The sequence below is a fragment of the Leuresthes tenuis genome, unplaced genomic scaffold (assembly GCF_036924035.1).
Source record: "Leuresthes tenuis unplaced genomic scaffold, fLeuTen1.0.hap1 SCAF_1, whole genome shotgun sequence".
In the NCBI taxonomy this organism is placed as follows: Eukaryota; Metazoa; Chordata; class Actinopteri; order Atheriniformes; family Atherinopsidae; genus Leuresthes; species Leuresthes tenuis.
Window position 1 is genome coordinate 7,845,787 of NW_027325355.1, and position 23,889 is coordinate 7,869,675.

Below are 23,889 nucleotides of genomic sequence, written 5' to 3' on the forward strand. Positions count from 1 at the left end.
CTCACATTGTGAGCTTGGCAGAGTAAATTCTCATTGAAATTGAGGTTTACCTACAACCAAATTACTGTTCATGAATGATTTAGTATGTCCCTTCCTAAAATAACAGACCATTATTAAAACAAGTGTTATGACAAATAGAAATCATCTCACAAAATAAGGTGAATGTGAACATCTGTTAGTTGGCTAAATAAAATATAAAATATGAAAAAGGGTCTGTCTTTGTACAGTCTGTGTACAACAGACATAACTCAACACACAGTATGTTGGGCTGATCAGAGTTCATTCAAACAGCAGTTTGGCCTTTGTCATTACAGGCAGCAACCTCAGTGGGGGGTGGAGTGGCTAATCACAATACAATGGAGACAGTTAGCACCTTGAGAGGAATACACAATTTTTGCAGAGGGGAGGGGATCTTCGTACACGGCGAAGAAGCTCGTCAAATCGGCCCGTTGATATTCGAAAGTATCAAAAGTGCACTTGTTCAGGTCCCTCAGTGGGTGAACCAGTGTTGTAAATTCACTCGTTCCCAGCCTTGACCAGTTTAGTGGTCGTACAGACCACCTCCGCAAACGTCTTTTCTGTCGCCTGCGCTTCAACATTTGCGATATAAGCATTTGTTATTGAGTATTGATGAGCTCCAACTACAAATACAGCCGCTCCACCTCTATTGCCATAGTTTACTGTTGTTAACTGTGACCGGAAGAAAAAGCAAGGATTCGGCTATAACCCCTGAAACCACACAAACACAGCCACACACAGCATGGTGAATTGCAGAGAAACACGGTCCCTCAATGCAGAACTTTGAATGCTCAATGACGGCGTCACACCCAATACTGTCGACGTGACGCAGAAACATAAAGTACATGAAATGTTATCTGAGCAACACAGAAATCTCTGATAACACTAATCTGCTCAGCTGGGTTTTCTCACTTCTGAACAGATGTTTGCTGTGAAGCGTTTTGTTGTTTCCTGCCAACTGAAAAAGGCTGAAAAAGAAGTCATTCTGCTGTTTTATGCTGTTTGTGTTTTCAGTGTGGACAAGAGTGGATAAAACACCACAGGAACTCCATCTTAAGATGCAGCTTCTTTTCTACACAGAGACAAAGAGACAAAGAGGGTTTCTATCAGGCTCAGCCTGAAGATGCCAGTCAGTATACAGAGCTCGATAGATAGATTATGATCAAACATGTCTGATGCAGTCTTAAGAAACCTTTAATCGGTAATATCTACATGTGAGTTAAGAGCTAATATTGGACTCTTCTCTGGACTCTGGTCCAGCCAGCCAGGAGTACAGAAGGTTTGCAGGTTAGGGGTCAGCTTTAGTTTTCAGGCAGCTCAACTCTGCAGGTTTTTACCTCTTCTGAAGTCCAACAGCCGTATGAGAGCTCATGTTTCATGTCACGCACTTGAATGCATCAGTCTGAAGATTTAGGTGAACATTTCAGCAGAAGATCATGATTTATGAATTTCAAGCTGCTGCAGAGCGGAAAATGCTGATCTGATAGATTCAGAGAAACCAATTTTCTTCATGTTGAGCTTTAAGTGGAAGGTTGATGAATTTATCTTTCCCTTCAACAGAGAACAAATAAGAATTCAACAACCCCTTGAACAGTCCTGCCTGGATTGAGGTGAAACCAGCACTGTTCCCTTGTCCCCTCCCCAAACTGATCTAAAGGTGGGAGGATGTGTGAAACCATTGTGTGATAGTAGAGGAGCTCTTAAGTGAAGATCAGCTGATCAGCTGCAACAAAAGGAGGTGGAATTAGTTTTGTATCACAGCACAGACGGTGTTTCTGCTCTGAGAGTCACACACTGCTCTGCCAAATGGAGGAAATGGCTGAAAAAAGTGTTAAACTGGACCTGGAAACCTTCTCTTGTTCGATCTGTCTGGATCTACTGAAGGATCCGGTGACTATTCCCTGTGGACACAGCTACTGCATGAACTGTATTAAAGGCTACTGGAATGGAAAGAATAAGAAGGGAATTCACAGATGCCCTCAATGCAGGAAAACTTTCACACCGAGGCCTGTCCTGGAGAAAAGCACCATGTTAGCTGATTTAGTGAAGCAGCTGAAGAAGACTGGACTCCAAGCTGCTCCTGCTGATCTCTGCCATGCTGGACCTGAAGATGTGGCCTGTGATTTCTGCTCTGGAAGAAAACTGAAAGCCATCAAGTCCTGTTTATTCTGTCTGGCCTCTTACTGTGAGAAACACCTTCAGCCTCATTATGATGTGACTCCATTCAAGAAACACAAGCTGGTGGAGCCCTCCAAGAGCCTCCAGGAGAACATCTGCTGTCGTCATGATGAGGTGATGAAGATGTTCTGCCGTACTGATCAGAAGTCTATCTGTTATCTCTGCCCTGTGGATGATCATAAAGGCCACGACACAGTGTCAGCTGCAGCAGAAAGGACTGAGAGGCAGAGAGAGCTGGAGGGGAGTCGACAACAAATCCAGCAGAGAATCCAGGACAGAGAGAAAGATGTGAAGCTGCTTCAACAGGAGGTGGAGGCCATCAATCAGTCTGCTGATAAAACAGTGGAGGACAGTGAGAACATCTTCACCGAGCTGATCCGTCTCATCCACAAAAGAAGCTCTGATGTGAAGCAGCAGCTCAGATCCCAGCAGCAAACTGAAGTGAGTCGAGCTTCAGGAGAAGCTGGAGCAGGAGATCACTGAGCTGAAGAGGAAAGATGCTGAGCTGAAGCAGCTCTCACACACAGACGATCACAACCAGTTTCTACACAACTACCCCTCAGTGTCAGCACTCAGTGAGTCCACACACTCATCCAGCATCAATACCCGTCCTCTGAGGTACTTTGAGGATGTGACAGCAGCTGCGTCAGAGCTCAGAGAGAAACTACAGGACATTCTGAGAGAGAAATGGACAAACAGCTCACTGACAGTCACTGAAGTGGATGTTTTACTGCCAGAACCAGAACCAGAGCCAAAGAGCAGAGCTGCCTTCTTAAAATATTCATGTGACATCACACTGGATCCAAACACAGCAAACACATATCTGTTAGTGTCAGAGGGGAACAGAAAAGTGACAGTAATGAGACAACCTCAGTCTTATTCTGCTCATCCAGACAGATTCACGGAATGGTGTCAGGTCCTGAGCAGAGAGAGTCTGACTGGACGCTGTTACTGGGAGGTGGAGAGGAGAGGGGGAGGAGCTGATGTAGCAGTCGCATACAAGAACATCAGCAGAACAGGGAATGAATGTGGATTTGGACATAATGACAAATCTTGGGCATTAAAATGTTACCAAAACAGTTTTGAATTTTGGTCCAACAAGATGAAAGCCTCCATCTCAGGTCCTCAGTCCTCCAGAGTAGGAGTGTACCTGGATCACAGAGCAGGTATTCTGTCCTTCTACAGCGTCTCTGAAGCCATGACTCTCCTCCACAGAGTCCAGACCACATTCACTCAGCCGCTCTATGCTGGAGTTAGGATTGGATGGACTGGAGCCACAGCTGAGCTGTGTGAAGTGAAATAAAGGTATTCAGTCAGTTTGTTGCTGAGAGTTCATTGCTGTGATGTCTCTGCGCTGCTGTTCTGTTGTTTATTTGCTGCTTTTTCCTGTTTGTGCAGCCATGGAGGATATCACTGCTAATGCTGAGTTTTATTCACAGAAAGATTTCTCCACATGAAAATCTAAACTTCTCTGAGCTCTGATTGTTAGTTGAATCCTTGTGTTGATGTGTTTGTATGTTGTTGTTTCTCTTCCACTTCATGGAGCCAAACAGAGAAATCAGCAGACCTTCCTTTATCACAGATTCTTTTCACATCTCATCACTTTGTAAATGTGAAAATAATTCTGCAGTTAAACTTACTTTGATCTGTTTCCTAGATCAAATGTTGCTGCTGCTTTGAAAACTCTCAGTAATGATCTCCTTGGTAACCCAGAAACTAAATGTTCTGATTCTGGATGTTTTTCTGTAAATAATAAATTGTGGATTCCTCCTGATCATGAATTGTGTTTCTGTGAAAATGGGAGTGAGGCTGTCACACCACCAGCATCCCTCATGGTGGCAACACACGGCGGCAACAAGTAACTGCTTTGTTTCAGAGATATTTGTTGAAACCCATCTGTGGCTGGAAGAGTTGCTTTGGTTCAGGATCATATTCTGGGTTTCACCTGTTTGCTCACAAACGCTTCAAACTTGTTTCTGAACGTGTTCTGAGATGTTGGAAGAAACTCAGAAAACAAAAAGAACGACATGAAACCTCAAAGTGATTCAAATCAAAGCTAAATGTAACAATATTATATGATGTCAGTCATTACAGGAGATGTCATTTGTTCTCAGAGACAAGAAGTGGAAGAAGAATTCTTGGACAAAAGTCACAGAATCAGAACCACAGAGATTTTGTTTCAGGTAAAAACTGTAGATTTACTTTTGATTTTACTCAAATTATAAAAACATTCATATGAAAACATATTTGAATGTAAAAAATAGAATAAATGAGGCAGAATGTCACACTTTGGAATAACGTGTTATGGAATGATTAAAGGTGATGTGTGTGATCTTACATCATATTCTATGATCTGATTCTGTTCTTTCTGATGTTTTTTAGTATTAGTCTGAATGTGCTGAAGTTATCAGATGAATGTAGTGGACTAAAAGGTACAACAGAGTCTCTGAATGTGGTGGAGCACAAATAGAAAGTAGCACAAGCTAAAAATACTGAAAACATTGTAATTATGTTCAGTATATTTAGTCACTTTCTGCTGCTGTCAGCGATGGACTTTTCAAAGAAATCTGACTCAGCTCTGATCGTTAATGAGAATATGATGAAGAAAGGATCATGTCATCCAAATGAATGAAAAGGTTTTGTGGTGGGGCTGAGAACTGTTTACCTCTCATTGTTCTGTTCCACGTATTGTTTTTGGATCGTCACAGGTACGAGTTTGGGTGGAGCGGGTCAGAGTAAAGTGGAGTTTCCAGCAGACTCCTCAGTTTCAGTCGTGTTTGGAGACCACAGATGGAGAGGTGACTGCGCTGTTTGGTCTGCCACTTATTGATAAAGTTAAAGTTCACAAAAAAAGAAACAATAACAAGAAGAAGTTCCCTGAAAGCAGCATCAGTGTTACAGGTTGTGAGTCCTGTGAACAAACTGACACAGTGTGATATTACAGATGTTTAAATCTCTCTTTTCTCATGTCGTCCTGCAGGTTCACAGCTGAAATCTGAAAACTAACACAATAGGACGCCTTCATCCTGCTCACAGGGATGTAGAGGAGGTTTAAGCTCCTGCTCTGTTCATTCAGACTGAACTCGGCCTGTGTGCGGTCTCTCTTGACTCGCTAACAGTAAACGTGTCGTTAGCCAGTTAGCTAAGCATGTGTGGAACAGGAATGATTTAAGAAAAATAAAACAACTGAAAGGACGGTGATGTTACCATCCATCCCCCATGATTTCAGACATTAACTCAACCCCAACCTTGGACAAACTCCTTCACCACAGTAATGACTCTACATCCTGATGAGGGACATTAAAAACTTACTGTTTCTAACAATTTCTATCTAAACTATAAATAATTGGAGGGATTTTTCAACAGTGACAGTTAAGGAGTGTCATCAGGTGAATGAGATCAGCTCAGGAATGAAAACACAGTTTACACTAAATACAGTCTGTGGTTTACACAAGCCTCAGTGAAAATAAATACAATTATTATTCAGAATATCTTGGTGGTTTACATTGTTGCACATATTTTCAACACAGTCATCATGTGCTATGAAAAGCTGAATGTCAGAAATAAACTGAAATGATGGAGAATATTCATAAGAGCAACTGGACTTCTTTTTTGATCTTGAAGATGTTGAATTTTGATGGGACAGCAGCTTCCTCTTTGGTTTTTGTAGAGAAGTACAGTAGAACAACCGGATTAAACCGAGAACTAACCAGGCCCGACCCTGCTTAACTTCACAGGGTGATCAGACGTTGCAACAAAAGACAGGTGGTGAAGATGCAGGTGATAGAGAGAAGAGAAAAAGCTTACAGCACCTGGTATTCCCAAGCAGTCTCCCATCCAAGTACTAACCAGGCCCAACCTTGCTTGGCTTCCGAGATCAGACAAGGTCGGGCATTTTCAAGGTGGTGTGGACGTAAGCAACAATATCTGTGAACAATGTGCATTATATAGGTACTGGAATCATACAGTTCCTCTATGTAACCAGATAATTGCCGAGAAAGGCTAACTTGTAGTGGGCACATCTTCATCCCTGATGTGATTATTACCTGCAGTTGAAACTGAGACTCTCAGATCACTTCGTGTCTGCCAACAAAGCAGCAGCAGCTGAAGATGACCAACTTCCTCATGTGTCACAGGGTGATCAGACGTTGCAACAAAAGACATGCAGGGGGTAGAGAGAAGAGAAAAAGCTTACAGCACCTGGTATTCCCAAGCTGTCTCCCATACAAGTACTAACCAGGCCCAACCCTGAAAAGAGAAGAGTCAAATATTAGCTCTTAACTCACATGTAGATATTACCGATTAAAGGTTTCTTAAGACTGCATCAGACATGTTTGATCATAATCTATCTATCGAGCTCTGTATGCTGACTGGTGTCTTCAGGCTGAGTCTGATAGAAACCCTCTTTGTCTCTTTGTCTCTGTGTAGAAAAGAAGCTGCATCTTAAGATGGAGTTCCTGTGGTGTTTTTTCCACTCTTGTCCACACTGAAAACACAAACAGCATAAAACAGCAGAATGACTTCTTTTCCAGCCTTTTTCAGTTGGCAGGAAACAACAAAGCGCTTCACAGTAAACATCTGTTCAGAAGTGAGAAAACCCAGCTGAGCAGATCAGTGATTTCTGTGCGGCTCAGATAACATTTCATGTTAGGCTGCAGTCTGAGGTGCTGATAAAGGCTTTATTTTATGATCATGCTGTTATGCAGCTAAGTCTATATACATCCTGGTCAGTGAGGGGATTTAAACTGAGGAGGCAGGATTACTTTTACCTCTGATGACGGCCTCTGATGAGCTCTGTTATTAGGCGCATTGCATCAATATAATGATGCAATAATGACGGTCGTGTATGGACTATAATCACCAAATTTTGTCATTTTTATCTATGTTTATGTGTTTGATTACCTACTGTTTATCCCTTATCGTTGTTGGATAGATGGTGATCTGGCTTATATTTGGGCTTAAAAAGACATTTGGACACATGATATTTCTTTTTGTCATTCAGCTTATATTTACAACATTTGACTGTTAAATCCCTACCTGACAGTGCACCTTTTGTGATGGACACTCCCACAGGAGTCTATTTGGTGTTGCTAATGTTTAGGTTTTATGATATATACATCTGTCTATTTTTGGAGTTCAGAATTTGCACAGAATGTATTATACACTTGCTTATGGGGGAGGTAAAACTGATAACCTCCCACCATGATGGTGGGCAGGCATATTCTGGACCGACTGCAGCCCAGGTTGGAGCAGGCATCGCAGCGACTGCCCTTGGACCTGGACTATTTCGAGCTCATATGCATGAGTGAAATGACTCTGATTATGTCACTCTTTGCTCACATGGACTTCACACAGGAGGTAAGTTAAATGGTGTTTGTGCAATGTGGCTTGGTTATTCTGCAGGGTTCCTAGGTTTTGAAAAACCTGCAATAGTCATGGAAAGCCCCCAGTTTGGTTTAATATTTACAGCCAATTCAGACATTTATGTAACTTGTTCACTTGTTCTAATCGGTCCACAGACAGAGGTTAGATGCCAAAGATAAAACAAACTATTGTATTCTTGGATTTAATGTTACACCTCTTTGATAAATAAGGTCCACTGATTGCAGCGACAAATTAAAACGTTTGTCTTCCTTTATTTTAGGTATTTGAAGGTCTAGTCCAGCTGCACACCCTCAGCAGCACTGAATTAGATGGGAGAAGAACAGCAGTTGTAGTGGACAGGACTGCTGGAGAAAGGGGGTGTCCAAAGTTGGTTATTTCCAAAGACCACGTCCAGCATTTGATTGAAATTGACCTCTCTGCCCCCTGTATTTCCACACTGCTGGTGTATCAGTGAGAACACTGAAACGCAGAATGCGACAGTGGGGCCTCTCAAAAAGGGAAGGCTACAGTAAAATGACAGATGATGAACTTGACAGCTTGGTCTCTGCCATCAAGCAAGACTCCCAGAATTTGGGTTGGTGCTTTTTACAGAAAGTTTTTCTTTGAATTATATCATGCACTTGTCCATAGCATTACAAAAAGATTTGTGCCATAAAAGTAACATTTGAAATGACAGGGCTTTCCACAGGCACCGGCTGCTGGCCATATAGCCTCCACAACTAAGTCTAGCTGAGGGCCGGCTACTTTAATGACTGCTATTTTTATAGCCTAAAGGCTATCAATATTATTTTTTTCAATTTTGATACAATTAAATGTTTTTCTAACAGACTGACAATGATGTCAAACTGAACCGCACTCATTAAAGTTTCGATTTGCTCTGTTTGTACTGAAAATAACCACAGATTACGCTGATCACTCCTTCGACATGTGGTGTGTGTGTGTGTGTGTGTGTGTGTGTTACTCAGGCCATCCACTTCAAAATTTCAGTGTAATCAGTACGTATTAAAAAGCATCATTTATCCCAGCGTTGGTAATCCAGTCTTCTCTTCAAGCGTTCAATTAGCAGCACCTGCAACACATTAGAGTGTATTTTCATTCATTCATTTCTTCAGTGTACATGATCGTGGCTGTGGCGTAACCTAACCACCAGCAGCTGCGCCCGGCTGGCTAGTTATTTGATATGGCTGGCTAGTCTGTGCCTTAGTGGAGAGTCCTGGACATTATCATAACAACGGTCATCATAGCATGTATACCTGAGAAAAAGTTAAATGCCTAAATTGTTTGTTCACATGATTATCAATCAATATATCTTAAATAAAAGTGGTTTTCACTTCTTTTCCTACAGGTCACAGAATGGTAAAAGGTCATCTTAGGGCTTTAGACCACAGAGTTCAGTGGACAGAGTGTGGGATTCGATGCACCGGGTTGATAGTCTAGGAATACTACAGAGAATGACAAGCCTCGGATGTGTTGTGAGAAGGACCTACAATGTCGCAGCTCCTCTGTCACTTGTACATAAAGATACCAACCACAAGTTGATCAGGTAAGCTGACAGCAAAGGACATCACATGGACATTATATATTTATATATTGATTTAAAAAATGGTCTATGGCATACATTCTGCAGATTTCTGGAATCTGGTGTAATGGACCACGATGTAGCTGCATTAAACAATTGATACATTTTTATTTCACAGATATGGTGTGGTAATGTTTGGAATAGATGTTTCTTTAAGAAAGGTCAGTGTCCCCATGGAGATTATAGTGTGGGATATAATATTCAACTTAATTTTGTTAAAGCTATACTTTTCTTTCTGGCATTTTTACACTTTTCTTTTGTAATCTTAAAATGCTCCTAATAAGCTTATGGCACACTAAAATGTAAAAGCAAGCCACCAGGTGTTGAAACTACACACGAACTACAACGCAGGCCGTGCTAACATTAGCCTGGTAGATCACAAGTTGTTTATATTCGGACACGGCAAGCACAAGAATAGCCTTGATGGACGTGGTAACTGGACCGCTGATAACTTGACAACATTCTCCGCTCCGACATCCGGGGGAGATGGAACGCACCATCACTTTCTCACCTCACACGTCAGGGAGGAGGGGAGCGTCACAGGTCAGGCAGGGGGAAGAGGGGGAGACTTTGGAGGGAGGGGGAGTTGTTCATGTTTAAATTTTTACTAAGTGCTGTGCTACATGCCAGAAAGGTAAGTATAGCTTTAAGTCTAACATCACACATGGAACAATAGTTCATTCATTTATTATTCTTATAGTATTGTAGTTAATGTTTAATGTGTTTTTTATGTGGGGTTTATGTTTTCCAAATGCTCACAAAGATCATGTACCGACACGCTGCCAATAACAACAAGGCATCAACAGCCCAAGATTTCTTCCTTCAGGCTGTAGAGATGCATGGTTTTCCATCCAGGTAACATGCTATGTTTTGTTTTGAGATTGATGTTTTTATGTTTACATTGTTATATTTTTACAAGATTTTAAAAGAAATATAAAGTTGCCTTTACAAAATTGTTGACCCACTGACATAATCACAATATTATATGTATGTCTTTACAGTGATCTGCTGTTCAGGGATGTTTCAGTCTTATAATATAAGCATCTTTATGTATTGATAAATTCCTTTACAACTAGTGTCTCCTCCAGGATTAGCAGATGATGAAACCTGCTGTGGATTTACAACAAAAATATAGAACAAATTTCTACAACACATTCCTGTACAACTTGGACCTGTGCATTGGATCTCTTTTTATCATAGTAGTATTGGAGACTAGTGTGTACATATATATAACTATTTATCATGTCTATCTATTCTTTGCTGCTCAGGTCCCTGATCTTAGTCAGGCCATCCTCCTATGATTAGATGGAGAGGACAGCTGATTTTCCTTTGCCTGCCTTTTGTGTTGAAGGACTGAGTCACACAGTTTTGTCAACCACATATTTTATTTTTTGGACTTTTTTGAAAGAGTATCCATACCAAGGAGTAAAATTGTACATTCCTCTTTTTCCTAAATCAGTACCAACTTGTGCGCACCGCATGGAGTTGACGCTCAGATCCCGGCAGGCAGAAATTGCTGCTCCTTGATTGGATGATTGGTTGGCCCATGGGTGGGCACCGGGTTAATTGTGCAGGCTTTTGAGTAGTTCTCCTTGTCGCTGATTGTTACCATGGGATTGTTTTTCCTGTTTCCTTCTCCTTTGGCTTCTGTGTCCAAATTCCAAATGGAGAGCATGGAAAAATATATGCATTGCCAATGACTATGCAAGAAGAAACCAAATAGATTCAATTAGTGACACCCAGAGGTGAGAAGGCAAATAGCACAGACCCTCTCAGCTGAATGTTTCACTTTTTCAACATTAACCAAGTTAAGCCCTCTCTTTGGAATTGGTCAATCACACACTCTGGTGTGACTTGACAACTGACTAACCTCATCCACTCATCTTCTTTCCAGAACACAAACATGACAGCAAACACCTGAAGGTTCCACCGAGATTTGAACTCGGATCACTGGATTCAAAGTCCAGAGTGCTGACCTTTACACCATGGAACCCCTTCCACAGGCAAACTATGCTCTTAGTCATGCAAATGCTTGACAATATAAAGGTTTAAAGCAAAGTGGGGGTTTTTTTTTTGGCCACCCTTCCTGAGTCTGGTTCTGCAAGAGGTTTCTTCCTGTTAAATGGGAGTCGTTCTGCCAGAGTACAGTGCACCACCCAAGCTGCCTGAGTCCACCGCACCACCCAAGCTGCCAGAGTCCACCGCACCACCCAAGCTGCCAGAGTACAGCGCACCACCCAAGCTGCCAGAGTACAGCGCACCACCCAAGCTGCCAGAGTCCACCGCACCACCCAAGCTGCCTGAGTCCACCGCACCACCCAAGCTGCCAGAGTACAGCGCACCACCCAAACTGCAAGAGTCCACCGCACCACCCAAGCTGCAAGAGTCCACCGCACCACCCAAGCTGCAAGAGTCCACCGCACCACCCAAGCTGCCAGAGTCCACCGCACCACCCAAACTGCAAGAGTCCACCGCACCACCCAAGCTGCAAGAGTCCACCGCACCACCCAAGCTGCCAGAGTCCACCGCACCACCCAAGCTGCCACACAAGAAGCGCATATCCAGGATCCCGCCCAATCAGCCGGAATCTGCTGCACAGCCAACTGAAGCCCCGTCCGCATCCCAAGGCCAGGATTATCCACTGAAACCACCTCTAAGTGACTCACCTGTAAGTAACATTTACAGTGAATGCAAACATAAGTGTGAGACGCTTCTTTAAACTGTGCTCCATGTGTATCATTGCATGTTACAAATAATAAAAACAACTTTGCTTTGTACGTGTTGTGCGTGTTACAGGTGGAGTTAGAGGGCTGGGTACGTCTTTGGGAAAACCCAAATGGCATTCCAGCAGCTGACATCTCATGGCTAAAGGAGGACACAGAGAGAGGTCTCTTCCCTGCCGTTCAAATCTAAAAGGACATCACTGGTGTGCTCAAGAGGCGAAGGGTGATGCTGTCAGACCGCATGTGGTTTTCCCCTCCAGAACCTCCAGGCTTCATCGGAGGTGCTCTGCCTGTACCACACCTGTTTTTCCACAGCCGTGTCTTTGCATGGCGCCCTGTAGGAGTCTGGAGATGTTCCCTGAAGTGTCCTCGTGGCGATGAGTGTGTTGGAAAGGGTCGTAATGTGTACCTGTACAAGTCTGGCTACCACCACCGGGTATAACTCAATTCAGCTGTGTTAGAGTAAAAACATCATGGCTGAATAATGATTACAATTTATCTAAACATGTAAAAGGAAAAGTTCCTTGAAAATCATCTTGATTTTATAATATATTGTTATATGTTATTATCATTATTGTTATTATATACACACGTGGACAAAATTGTTGGTACCCCTCAGTTAAAGAAGGAAAAACCCACAATTCTCACTGAAAGCACTTGAAACCTACAAAAGTAACAATAAAGTAAAATTTATTGAAAATTAAATAATCAAAATCAGCCATTACTTTTGAATCGTTGATTAACATAATTATTAAAAAAAAAAAAAATAATGAAATAGGGCTGGACAAAAGTGATGGTACCCATAACTTAATATTTTGTTGCACAACCTGTTGCAATCACTGCAATTAAACGATTTCTGTATTTGTCAATGAGCGTTCTGCAGCTGTCAACAGGTATTTTGGCCCACTCCTCATGAGCAAACTGCTCCAGTTGTCTCAGGTTTGATGGGTGTCTTCTCGAAATGGCCTGTTTCAGCTCCTTCCACAGATGTTCAATGGGATTCAGATCTGGGCTCATGGAAGGCCACTTTAGAATAGTCCAGCGCTTTTCTCTCAGCCATTCTTGGGTGTTTTTGGCTGTGTGTTTTGGATCGTTGTCCTGTTGGAAGACCCATGACCTGCGGCTGAGACCAAGCTTTCTGACACTAGGCAGCACATTTCTCTCCAGAATGCCTTGATAGTCGTCAGATTTCATTTTACCTTGCACACATTCAAGACACCCTGTAGCAGATGCAGCAAAGCAGCCCCAAAACATTGCTGAGCCTCCTCCATGTTTCACCGTAGGGACAGTGTTCCTTTCTTCGTATGCTTGGTTTTTGAGTCTATGAACATAGACTTGATGTGCCTTACCAAAAAGCTCCAGTTTGGTCTCATCTGTCCAAAGGACATTCTCCCAGAAGCTTTGTGGCTTGTCAACATGATTTTTTTCAGCAGTGGTGTCCTCCTTGGTCGTCTCCCATGAAGTCCACTTTGGCTCAAACAACGACGAATGGTGCGATCTGACACTGATGTACCTTGGCCTTGGAGTTCACCTTTAATTTCTTTGGAGGTTGTCCTGGGCTCTTTGGATACAATTCGAACGATCTGTCTCTTCAATCTGTCATCAATTTTCCTCTTGCGGCCACGTCCAGGGAGGTTGGCTACTGTCCCGTGGGTCTTGAACTTCTGAATAATATGAGCCACTGTTGTCACAGGAACTTCAAGCTGTTTAGAGATGGTCTTATAGCCTGCACCTTTAAGATGTTTGTCTATAATTTTTTTTCGGATGTCCTGGGACAATTCTCTCCTCCGCTTTCTGTTGTCCATGTTCAGTGTGGTACACTCCTTTTCACCAAACAGCAAAGTGACTACTTGTCTCCCTTTAAATAGGCAGACTGACTGATTATGAGTTTGGAAACACCTGTGATGTCAGTTAAAGGACACACCTGAGTTAATCATGTCACTCTGGTCAAATAGTTTTCAATCTTTTATAGAGGTACCATCATTTTTGTCCAGCCCTATTTCATTAGTTTTTTTTTTAATAATTATGTTAATCAACATTTCAAAAGTAATGGCTGATTTTGATTATTTGATTTTCAATGAATTTTTATTTATTGTTACTTTTGTAGGTTTCAAGTGCTTTCAGTGAGAATTGTGGGTTTTTCCTTCTTTAACTGAGGGGTACCAACAATTTTGTCCATGTGTGTAAATGATGTATTTGCCGTCTTTAGCATGAGTTTACAAAATATCTTCCTTCTAACTTTTTTAGTTTGACATTTTAGGTGAGATTATATATCAAAGCAACAATAAATCCTTAAAAAATGATCATTCACACAAGCTGTGATTTAGGAGGACAACTGAAAGTGTATTCATACATTTCCCTGAACGATGCTGAAGAAGCACTTTGCTGCCGTTCCTCTGGAGGCTCGTGCTCTAAAGTCAGTGATGTTACTGACTCTTTTTGCTGGGACAAAAACAGACTGAATCTCAGTTGCTTGTTGAAAGATCCTTGAAAAAGGACCAACCGTGTTGTCTGTGAGGCCACAGTCGGCTGTGTCACCATCCACATCATTATCTGAGAGAGGGAAAGAGATAAAGACAGTCCTGTTCAAATGCATTGCAAAAAGTCTCATTTTGGTGGGACTGACACAATATTCTGGTTTTCTCTGTATCAAATATCTGAGAATAAAAACATTTAAGTTGTTCAGACGCTTGAGATGAACAGTTCATCATCAACCAACACATCTGGAAGTAACATCATTTTCCAGAAAATGCAAACAGCATTTCAATTGAATATTAATTTAGCTTGCAAGGAAACACTTGAGATAACTAACACACACCATATTCTCAGGTTAGCTTATCGCGCCCTTTTAGTTTGGTCTAAAATAAAATGGCTTCATAAGCTAATAGCAAATCAAGCGGCTAATCTGCAGGAGATAAGGTCAGCTGCTGGACTTGCCTGACTTAGAGAACTGTAGGAGTGAAGGGAAATAAAGAATAAAGCCAAACACATCACTTCCACGTCAAAAAGTTTAATGTTAGCGCATTAACTAACGTTAGCGTCTTAGCTAGCTATAGCGCTAATGTTAAGAAGTTTAATGTTAGCATATTAGCTTCCACTGGCGCTCTAACGTTGGCTGGCTAATGAACATTTTTCTTAAATGTACAACTTACATCTGTTTCCCTCCCACAAGTCTGTTTTATAGCATCTGGTATTCATCATGAAATAACACCTGGAGATGTATTACAGAGAGTAAGAGATGTGGAAGCAGCATCAAAGCTGAAAATGGGAACTTTAAACCTTATTGGGTGTTAAATTAAATGTGCTGAAGAGCAGGATTTCTACACACATCACCATCATCATGATGAGAGCTCAGCTGCATAGGAACATAAGAAGAAGCTCCGCTTTGTGTGATTAATGATCATCAAAGATTTGTCACTTTCAGTCAAGAATTTGTTCCAATAATCTTTCAGTGAACTGATGTGAAGTTTTTTATAGCAAAGTGAAAAATCTTACAGCACCTGGTATTCCCAGGAGGTCTCCCATCCAAGTACCAACCAGGTACTGACCACCTGCTTAGCTTCCCAGATCGGAAAGAGGTCAGGGTGGAACATTTCTGAAAGCTTCAGACCAGCTGCAAATCTTTTTCATCAGCTGATGTTGCCACAACCATTGTCATTTCTCACTGAAGAAGTCCTGAAAGAGAATTTTAAAAACCTAAATTCAACTATACTTCTCTGACGATTAGAAATAACTACCCTTGTGGATAAAAAGCATGCCATTAACACCAATTTCTCTGATGGGACTTTGTGATGAGCCGCTTTTCTCCGCTACTACTTAAAGAGGAACAATCAATGGATTTTCTATCATTTTCTATCTTGTCGGTTCAGAACAGTGACGTGTCCTGCTTTCCGGGGCAACTGGAAGGCGACTTTTAAAGAATTCCATAAAGACTCACGGGAGAGAAAATGTACCCAAAAAATGGTGTACAGATCTTTTTTATGCACTTGTAATAACTTTGTAATAACACCTGTGCACTTTCTCACCTCCCTGTTATCTGCTGTGTATCGATGGAGATGGTATTGACCGCAACACCATCACTGTGAACCAGAGCGGGTGAGACTACTATAAATACCGTTCGCCGCCCAAGTAATATTAAGTGATTAGGGCTACTGTTTCTGGTGTATACATACCGACCTCCCTCAGGGATTAGTCTGTATTTCCCCCTATATGTTCGGGCGATGAAGTCCAGGTTGGTGGCTGACAAACACCTCCCTTAAAAAAAAAAAAAAAAAAAAAGCGCCAGAAAATGCATATCTGATCACTTTTTTTCATCTCATTCTCTGTCAAATCCAATAGCTGTCCTGACATACATACACTAGTTAACTTTACTCGGCTATAAACAATAGGCACTTATGATTGTTATTTATGAAGTGACAGTTACTTGGTGAAAAACATGCGCAGTAGCAATATTCATCTCTCCCGCTCAGCAACGCACCAGTCCAGCACACAGGCCGGGTCACTGAGGGGAGCCTGCTCACTCCACTTTTGCGCCGTCTTGTCCTTTCTTTTGGATAACAATAAATAAGGTAAGTTATCAATCATGTTCGTTAATATGTTTTAATTAGTGCTACGACTGTTAGAGTTCGCTAGCTAACGTTAGCATTTATTGGCGTTAGCGTTAGCGAGCTACCAAACAGGCCTAACGTTAGCCTGTTCGGGCCATGGTTAAAGCGAGTTTGGGCGGTTTCCCACCATAGTCCTGTGATTTTCTTAAAACCTTTTTACAGTTCCAAAGCCTAATTACTTTGAAAGTCCCACATTTGAAATGTTGTAGCACGAGTTTTCCGTTTTCACCAAGTTGACAGGATGGCATTTTGGCCGGACTTTCAAATTTGCAACGTGGAAATAAGGTTTTTTCAGTGAACGCAGCATGAATGTGTCTGACGCAGAGAGGAGGATAAATGAGCTTCATAATGCACTGGCGCTGTCTTTCCTTGGAGAAATGGTGAAGTTTTTTTTTACTTTGAATACAGTGTGGGTGAAGGAAAAATATGTCACGCGAATGAAAGCAACAGTTGTTTATGAGTACATTAAACGTCAGGGCTGCAGCCATAGTTAAATTTCCATGGAGCAGGGAGTCGTTTGCTCCGTGTTCATTTGACTCAGTCTGAGTCTGCAGAGAAGCTGCGGCTGCGCACCGGTCTGTAGCCCCACAGAGTGCAGGGATGAACGGCTCCTCTCCTTGTCCTTCTCCCTCTATGATAAACTGTAAGTCACGTATAATGGGCCTGTGACCAAAATGAGTGAGAAATCTGCTCATTCTTTATTTTGAAAGGATAAAAAAGGGGAAACCCCTCTTAATCTCCAGGTTTACTGCAGGACCAAACATGTGTTTCAGTGTCAGATGTTGGGAATTTGTTTGACTTGTGTAAATCGCTCAGGAAGCATGACAACAGCCGACCAGCTGGGAAATGCTTGCTATCCAAATCTTGCATCCTTCTCTGGGTTCCCTTGTTCATGTTGTAACTTCTCTTCATTTGAAGGTGACTCAAATATAAACACAGATTATCCCAACATTTCACACACATGGACTTTAAGAAAATGTCTTCATTGTCAGAGCTTCTTGTGCCATGATAGTTAATTGTTAATGTCATTTTTTCAGTTCCCTCAAGTACTTCAAACACAGTCGGACTTTGGTCACTTTTTGGGTTCTAAGTTGTTTTCCAATGTGCAATTTTATTGTCAAAAGTATTTTTAAACCTCTGATTTTTTTAAAAAAGAAATCTGTCACGAGTTAAGTTTTGATTCATGTCTTGTCTCGTCATTTCCTGTTTTATTTTGAAATCACTAACGTCCCTCTCCTTTCAGGTACCTTGCCCTTCCTCCTGTGTCTGCGTCTGATTGTCTTCCCTGATTCTGTGTTGAGTTTAGAACAAAGATTCTCTTAATGTCTGAGAAATACCCCGTAGAACAGAAAGCTCAGTCTGTACATACATTTACATTTTGTTTCCCTGCAGCTCAGCTGAGACCATTCAGTTGATGTCAGCTGCAGTTAGTTTGCTGCACATGTGACAAACTGTGATATCAGAGAGGAATCACTGAGCTGTAATCAGCCAAGATGAATTTACTTAATGAGCAGAACTTATGATGATGAATGAAACAGAGCTGGCTCATATTTTCTGATACTTTCTTGGAGCAAAATGACAAACTGAGCCCATTTCATTCTTCTAAGCTGCTGTAAATGTGCTGCAGTAACAAACCTGTTGTGAACTCACATCTTTTTTTGTTTTATTTCCACCAAGAGAGCAGAAATACGCCTTTCAGAGACCCCCAGGTGGTATTACATGGCCTCTGTCTTTTCAGGGTAAAACAGAATAAATGTTAAACAGGCTTCTCAAGCCCAAGTCTGTGTTTTGACATGGTGAAAAACGTGAACAGGACATCAGACTGTTTCTGGATGACAGCAGAGGAAACAAAGGGACAAAAAGGGACAATCTGACTGTCTACACAACACAAATATGACGTATTATTTAAGCATATCCGTCAGAGCGTTGGGTCTGTTGAAGTGTGCTGCTTTTATATACAGGTAAAGATCTCCAGAACCAAGTCTGAGAACTAAACTCACGTCTCCATCAAATGAAACTGACGACTCAGAAACAAATTCTGACAATTATTTTAATCACATATCAATCAAACCAGTTGATGGAAATCAAATACGTTTGAAGCTCAAAGAAGAGTCCTGTCTTTCTGTCTCCTTTTTTGTCTTTTTTTACATCTTATTATTCATTTAATTTGATCTTTTTTATTTTTTTCTCTCTTTGAAACATGTATTATATTATTAATGTATGAATGCATCTATGTGTGTATTCATGTGTGTTTGTAAATATTATTTCCATACACTTTCTACTGTTGTTGTGGTTAAAGAACAAATAAAATATAGAATGAATATAATCAGTATTCACACTTTATGTTACTATGTTTATTTCTATTTCCACCACAAATGTACATTTGATTTATTGTGGTTATTAAACCATTTTTATTCCCTCAAAGCCATCATTATCTGCTGTTATTATTTACTGCTATTGTCCAAGTGTTAAAGATTTCTTATCTATCCAGTTTAGCTTTTACTGCCCTGTCCACAGCTGACAGGTGTGGACCCACATTTGTCCCATTCTTCCATTCTTCCTGCAAACACATCTTAAGGTGTGCAACAGCACGGGGTGGTGGTTGTTTCAAAGTTCTCCAACCTTCTCTATTGGGCAAGGACTGCAGGCAGGCCAGTCCAGTGCACGCCCAGTTTGTGCAAGAAAACCACAGCAGTCACAGGTGAGGCAGCTTTATTTAACCAAAACAGTGAGTGCTGTGTCATCAGGAAGTAGATCTCCTCTCTGAAATGCTGAACCAATTCTCTGAAAGTTGTTTCACCTCAATCTAAAAAGGTGTCGGGCCTAAGCAGCACCTTCAGAAGCTGTGGTACTCTGTAACTGACTCATGTGTTTCCATGAACCCAGATACTGTCAACCCTCCTGCCCTGTCAGCAACTCAACTGCAAGTAGAAACAAAAGAGGCAAAGGAAACGACAGTAAAAATCTAACTGCAGGAGCAGCAACCCTCCCTGACATTCGTGCCTTATCCACCTTTAAAGGTGCAGATAACTGCAGAGGCATGTGAGGATTCCTGCAGGAACCACCAGGGACAAGAAAGTGAAAAAAAGAAATAAGAGATCAATTTAAAAGCAAAACTCATGAGCAGGTAGCAGACCAGAGATATGATCCAGCATTCGTTGCACCACTGATAACACATCAAGACAGTAGTGTTGCTCTCTCACTATTTATGTGTCCCTGAAGCAAAATGTCTGACTTCTTGCATCACGCATCTCTCCACACAAGCAAGAGTTTAACAGAAACTTGCCCATCTGGAGTGAACAAACTGAGGACCTGCTGATAACCATGATTCAGAGAGAGGAGCTCTTTATGACATCACTGAAAAACACAACGCCAACTAAGCTGTAAAAGCAGAGCTCTGGCAGCAGGTTGGGGAGACACTTATATCAGGTATGAATCTCTATGTGCCTCTGAGCTGTACAGAAGCACTCAGCTATGGAGCTTAAAAGTCCGACAAAATCAAAGATATACAAGTGATATGATACTGTTAACTCACAGCTGTTCATGGCTGAATAACAGCTTTGTTTGGTACTTTTTAATTTATTTAATTATTTTTGAATTAATAATATGCTGAATTTATAACACATAACCTCTGTTTGCACTTTATAAATGTGACTTTGCTCACAGCTTGACTTTGTCTGTCAGCGAAAGAGATGAAGAATTTCTGAATTACGTCATCTCCTCGTTAGTATAGTGGTGAGTATCCCCGCCTGTCACGCGGGAGACCGGGGTTCGATTCCCCGACGGGGAGAAGAAAGTATTTTTACAACTAAATGATTGAAGTCTGGAAATATTTGCTCCCCACTTCTTTGCTGATGCCTGACAAAACGTAAACATCATTCCACAATTATGCATCATGTTTGAGAGAGTTCAGAATCACAGGAACAGCTTGAGAAAGTAACTGGATTTCTGGACATGAGATTTCTGGACATTCTACATCTTTTATTGGGTTGAATGAAAATATTTTTATCGCTATTCTCAACTTCTTGTGATTGTTGTTGGTAAAATGACCTGAAAATGTGCATTTTCAATAATGGGGTCCCAATTGTCTGGGTGGGTTCTTTCCTGCACCATTCACTTGTATTTTCATTGTCCTCTTGGTCTCCTTTGTACTTTATGAACTAGTATGTGCTATGAATTCAATCTGAATACAGGCACGGCTCTGTAATCCCCGTTTATCTGCATCACTGGGGAAGGCTGTTCACTCAAAGCATTTCTGCTGATTGTCCTGGTGGTGGCCACAGGAAATCTGATGTAATGGACAGAATCAAAGTGGTCACATTAAAACTTTTCTACATTTTGCTGAGTAGGAATATAAAAGTATGTTGTTCATTAAGTGTCAGTGGGCAGTGTCATTTGTGGCCTGCAGCCCTCCAGGTCTCTGCTGCAGGACGACGGCCCTCTGAAGATTCTCAACCACTCAGTGGAGGAGCTCCTACAGATCTACCACAAGGTGGTTGATGACCTGCTGCCATCTGTTTCTATCACAAGATGCAACTCTTTCAGATGAAAGGTCTTTACAATTAAAGCTTCGGGAACATTTTAATCAGTGAAGACGGGCTTCTGAATGTTGATGTGTCTTCTGGGACTGGAGTGCATCCTTCCCTTTATGACATTTACATGAACCAAAGCATCTAAAAAATATCTAAGAAATCTATTTGATAGCAAATAATCTGTCTGACACAAATGTGAGTTCAATGGTTAAATATGATCAAATCTGGAAATTATTTCCGACATTTAAGTTTTGATAAATAACTTATTTTTTTTTCTTTTTAAATCAGTAACAACTTTTGTCTCCACCATCTGCCTGCAAACAAATCCACCAGCAGCTTTTACCAACTGACAGCAAACAACTCCAGCCTCCATCCACCAACAGCTTTACATTCATCATTTAACCCTAACTTTACACCTTTAAACCAATCTTACACACACATACATCCACTGGAAAGTTATCAGTGAGCACGATTTTCCTTCTTTCCTTACAGATCTTAAAGATATCTTTTCTAAATCAACAGTAGATGGACTTTTGATGTTGAAGAGTCCAGGGTACAGTGGGCTCAGTAAAGCATCACAGCAGAGTGGTTAGATGAGGTTTGGGTTCAGTAGGAGCAGCTGTCCATCATTAGGAAGCCCGGTGATTTTCTGTGGGACTGTGTGTGAGAATGTGAATGAGGCTCACTGTGAAGCTCTGAGTGGTCAGCAAGACAAGAGAAGCGCCATACAAGTGCAATCCATTCATTGATCAGAGGTTCTGTGTTATATTGCATTCCATCACCAGATGGCGCCACACAGCTGAAAGATTTGAGTGTCAATCCTCACGTCATTTTATAGCCATATAAAACCCGAAAGAGACACAACACAGCAGCTTCCACATGTGGAACATTCTGTGTTTCCTCTTTTGTCTGTAACTGAGGAGCTGCTAAATATCAGTGTTACAGTTCAGTATTTGTAGCACATGCACGTGCAGGTAAACACGTTCATGCACGTATAATAACATGCGCTCACAAATTCACAAACACTTACACACGCATGCACACACACACTCACAACGGCCTACAACCACCACACAGTGAAGCCCCCGGGATGGGTGTCACTGTGGGCCCCTAATGTCTCACCTGGGATGTGAAGGGAGTGACAGAGGTTTGGTCTGAAGGACTCCAGGTTATAACCTCGGTTCTAATACGTCACAGCATATGTGATGAAAATGCCTCACCGACACACGTCAGTGCACATCAGTGAATGAAACACTATATTTTAGAATAAAACAAGAAATGCACAACAGAATCTTTTAGGATTGTCAAAATGAATGTTGTTGTTACTGTACACAATACACTTACTGTAGCTTAGACAGGAAGTGACAGTGCATAATGCTCCGTTCATGCTCTCCATTCTTGTCCTCGAGTGTCAAAATTCCCGTCCCAGCAGCGCCACTCCGGACGCTTTGGTGTCATTTCAGCTGGCAGTAACAGCTTAAGCCTTTTCTCACTGTGTGTGATCGTTGTTTTGTTTTTTCTTTGGTCAGCAGTGCAGATGTTTCTAAAGCTGCTGAAAATCAAACGATCATCTGGAGCCATATCTTCTGAATCTAAGTTCCCCTTAATCTGTCCTCATGGAGAGAAGCAAAACATCTGAACTAGCATGATCCCAGGGTGGTTGATAAGTGCCTCAGTAGTGTCCTAAAATGTCTGATGTCCCTCATGTGAACACCTGCCCTCCAACATTTGAACTTCCTTTCCAGAACTCCAAGTTCTAAATATACCAGAGCCAAGTGTGATTCTAAACCCAGGTGCAGCGATATAAAACAGCTGCAGTTTCAAAGATTGGTGTATGGCCTCCTCCACCTCCTGGTTGATTCAGTTGATACTGATGAAATGCATCAGTTCAAACTATTATGGATTCTTGCAAATACAGGACAGGATTTTAGAGACGCTGTGTTCAAATGGATGTGTCCAGATGTTGGACTTTTTCTTTCTCAATGTGGAACAATATGCGTGTGAGAGCCATGTAACGTCCTGCTCTCTTAGGGTTTCAACTATATATATATATATATGTATATATAGCCCCTGCCCAACAGGATTGAGCAACTTTCTATTGATGTGCTGTGTGGGTGCGTAATGTGTGGGAATGGCATCGCTTCCGAGTCACAACCAAAAAAGCCACAGACCGTAATTAAATATTGAAAATCAAAATTTTCCAATTTTTTCCAATTCCAAGTTTTCATCTTGAAACATGCTGTCGGAACACAAATAACAGCTAATTTTTTGTTTTTGAAAATAAAATGATAAATCGGTTGGCCGTCAAATACACGGACCCACGTGACAGTGACACGAAGTATTCAGCTGAAGTCGTCGAGAGATTAACAGAGAACACAAATCAACATTCTGGAATCTGGACTTCAGTTCCATCCAGAATCTGTGGTTGGAACCACAGACCAGAAGAGAGACAGAACAGAAGCCTTCAATCCTGCAGATCATCACAGAATAAGGTCCAACTTTCCAGTGGAGGCATGAAGAAAGCAGTCGTGAGTACCAGAACATACAATTAATGCCTTAAAACCGACCTGGACAATAAGATTTTGAGATTTCACAGAAAAAAAGTTTAAAAATGTCATCATGAAACTGAACAAGAGAGCAAAACAGCACACAAGATGGTGACTGAGAACAGAGCGCCGTTGCTCTTTCTTACTCTTATCACAAAGTTGTGATGTCATCACTGATGGTGACATCACAATTGATGTCATCTCTGATTTTGTTTGACATCACAATGCAAATGTGTCAAAGGACCCAAACTTTCTATAAGCCAGATGTTTTAACCCCTTTTTCACAGTTCGTCAGGAGTTTATCTGAAGAAACACGTCCAG

At 41.5% G+C, this 23,889-nt stretch overlaps 1 protein-coding gene, 2 non-coding genes and 1 pseudogene across 3 annotated transcripts in view; 1 reads left to right on the forward strand and 3 right to left on the reverse strand.

Annotated features, from left to right (window-relative positions):
* LOC140291582 (NLR family CARD domain-containing protein 3-like) overlaps positions 1–23,889 on the reverse strand; it is a 531,700-nt gene that overhangs the window by 448,849 nt on the left and 58,962 nt on the right. The window lies entirely within an intron of this gene.
* On the reverse strand, positions 5,997–6,115 carry LOC140300086 (5S ribosomal RNA; annotated as a pseudogene).
* Positions 11,082–11,153, reverse strand: trnaq-uug (transfer RNA glutamine (anticodon UUG)). Its single transcript has one exon. It is a non-coding gene; the product is annotated as a tRNA-Gln (tRNA).
* trnad-guc (transfer RNA aspartic acid (anticodon GUC)) lies at positions 20,209–20,280 on the forward strand. The gene has a single exon. It is a non-coding gene; the product is annotated as a tRNA-Asp (tRNA).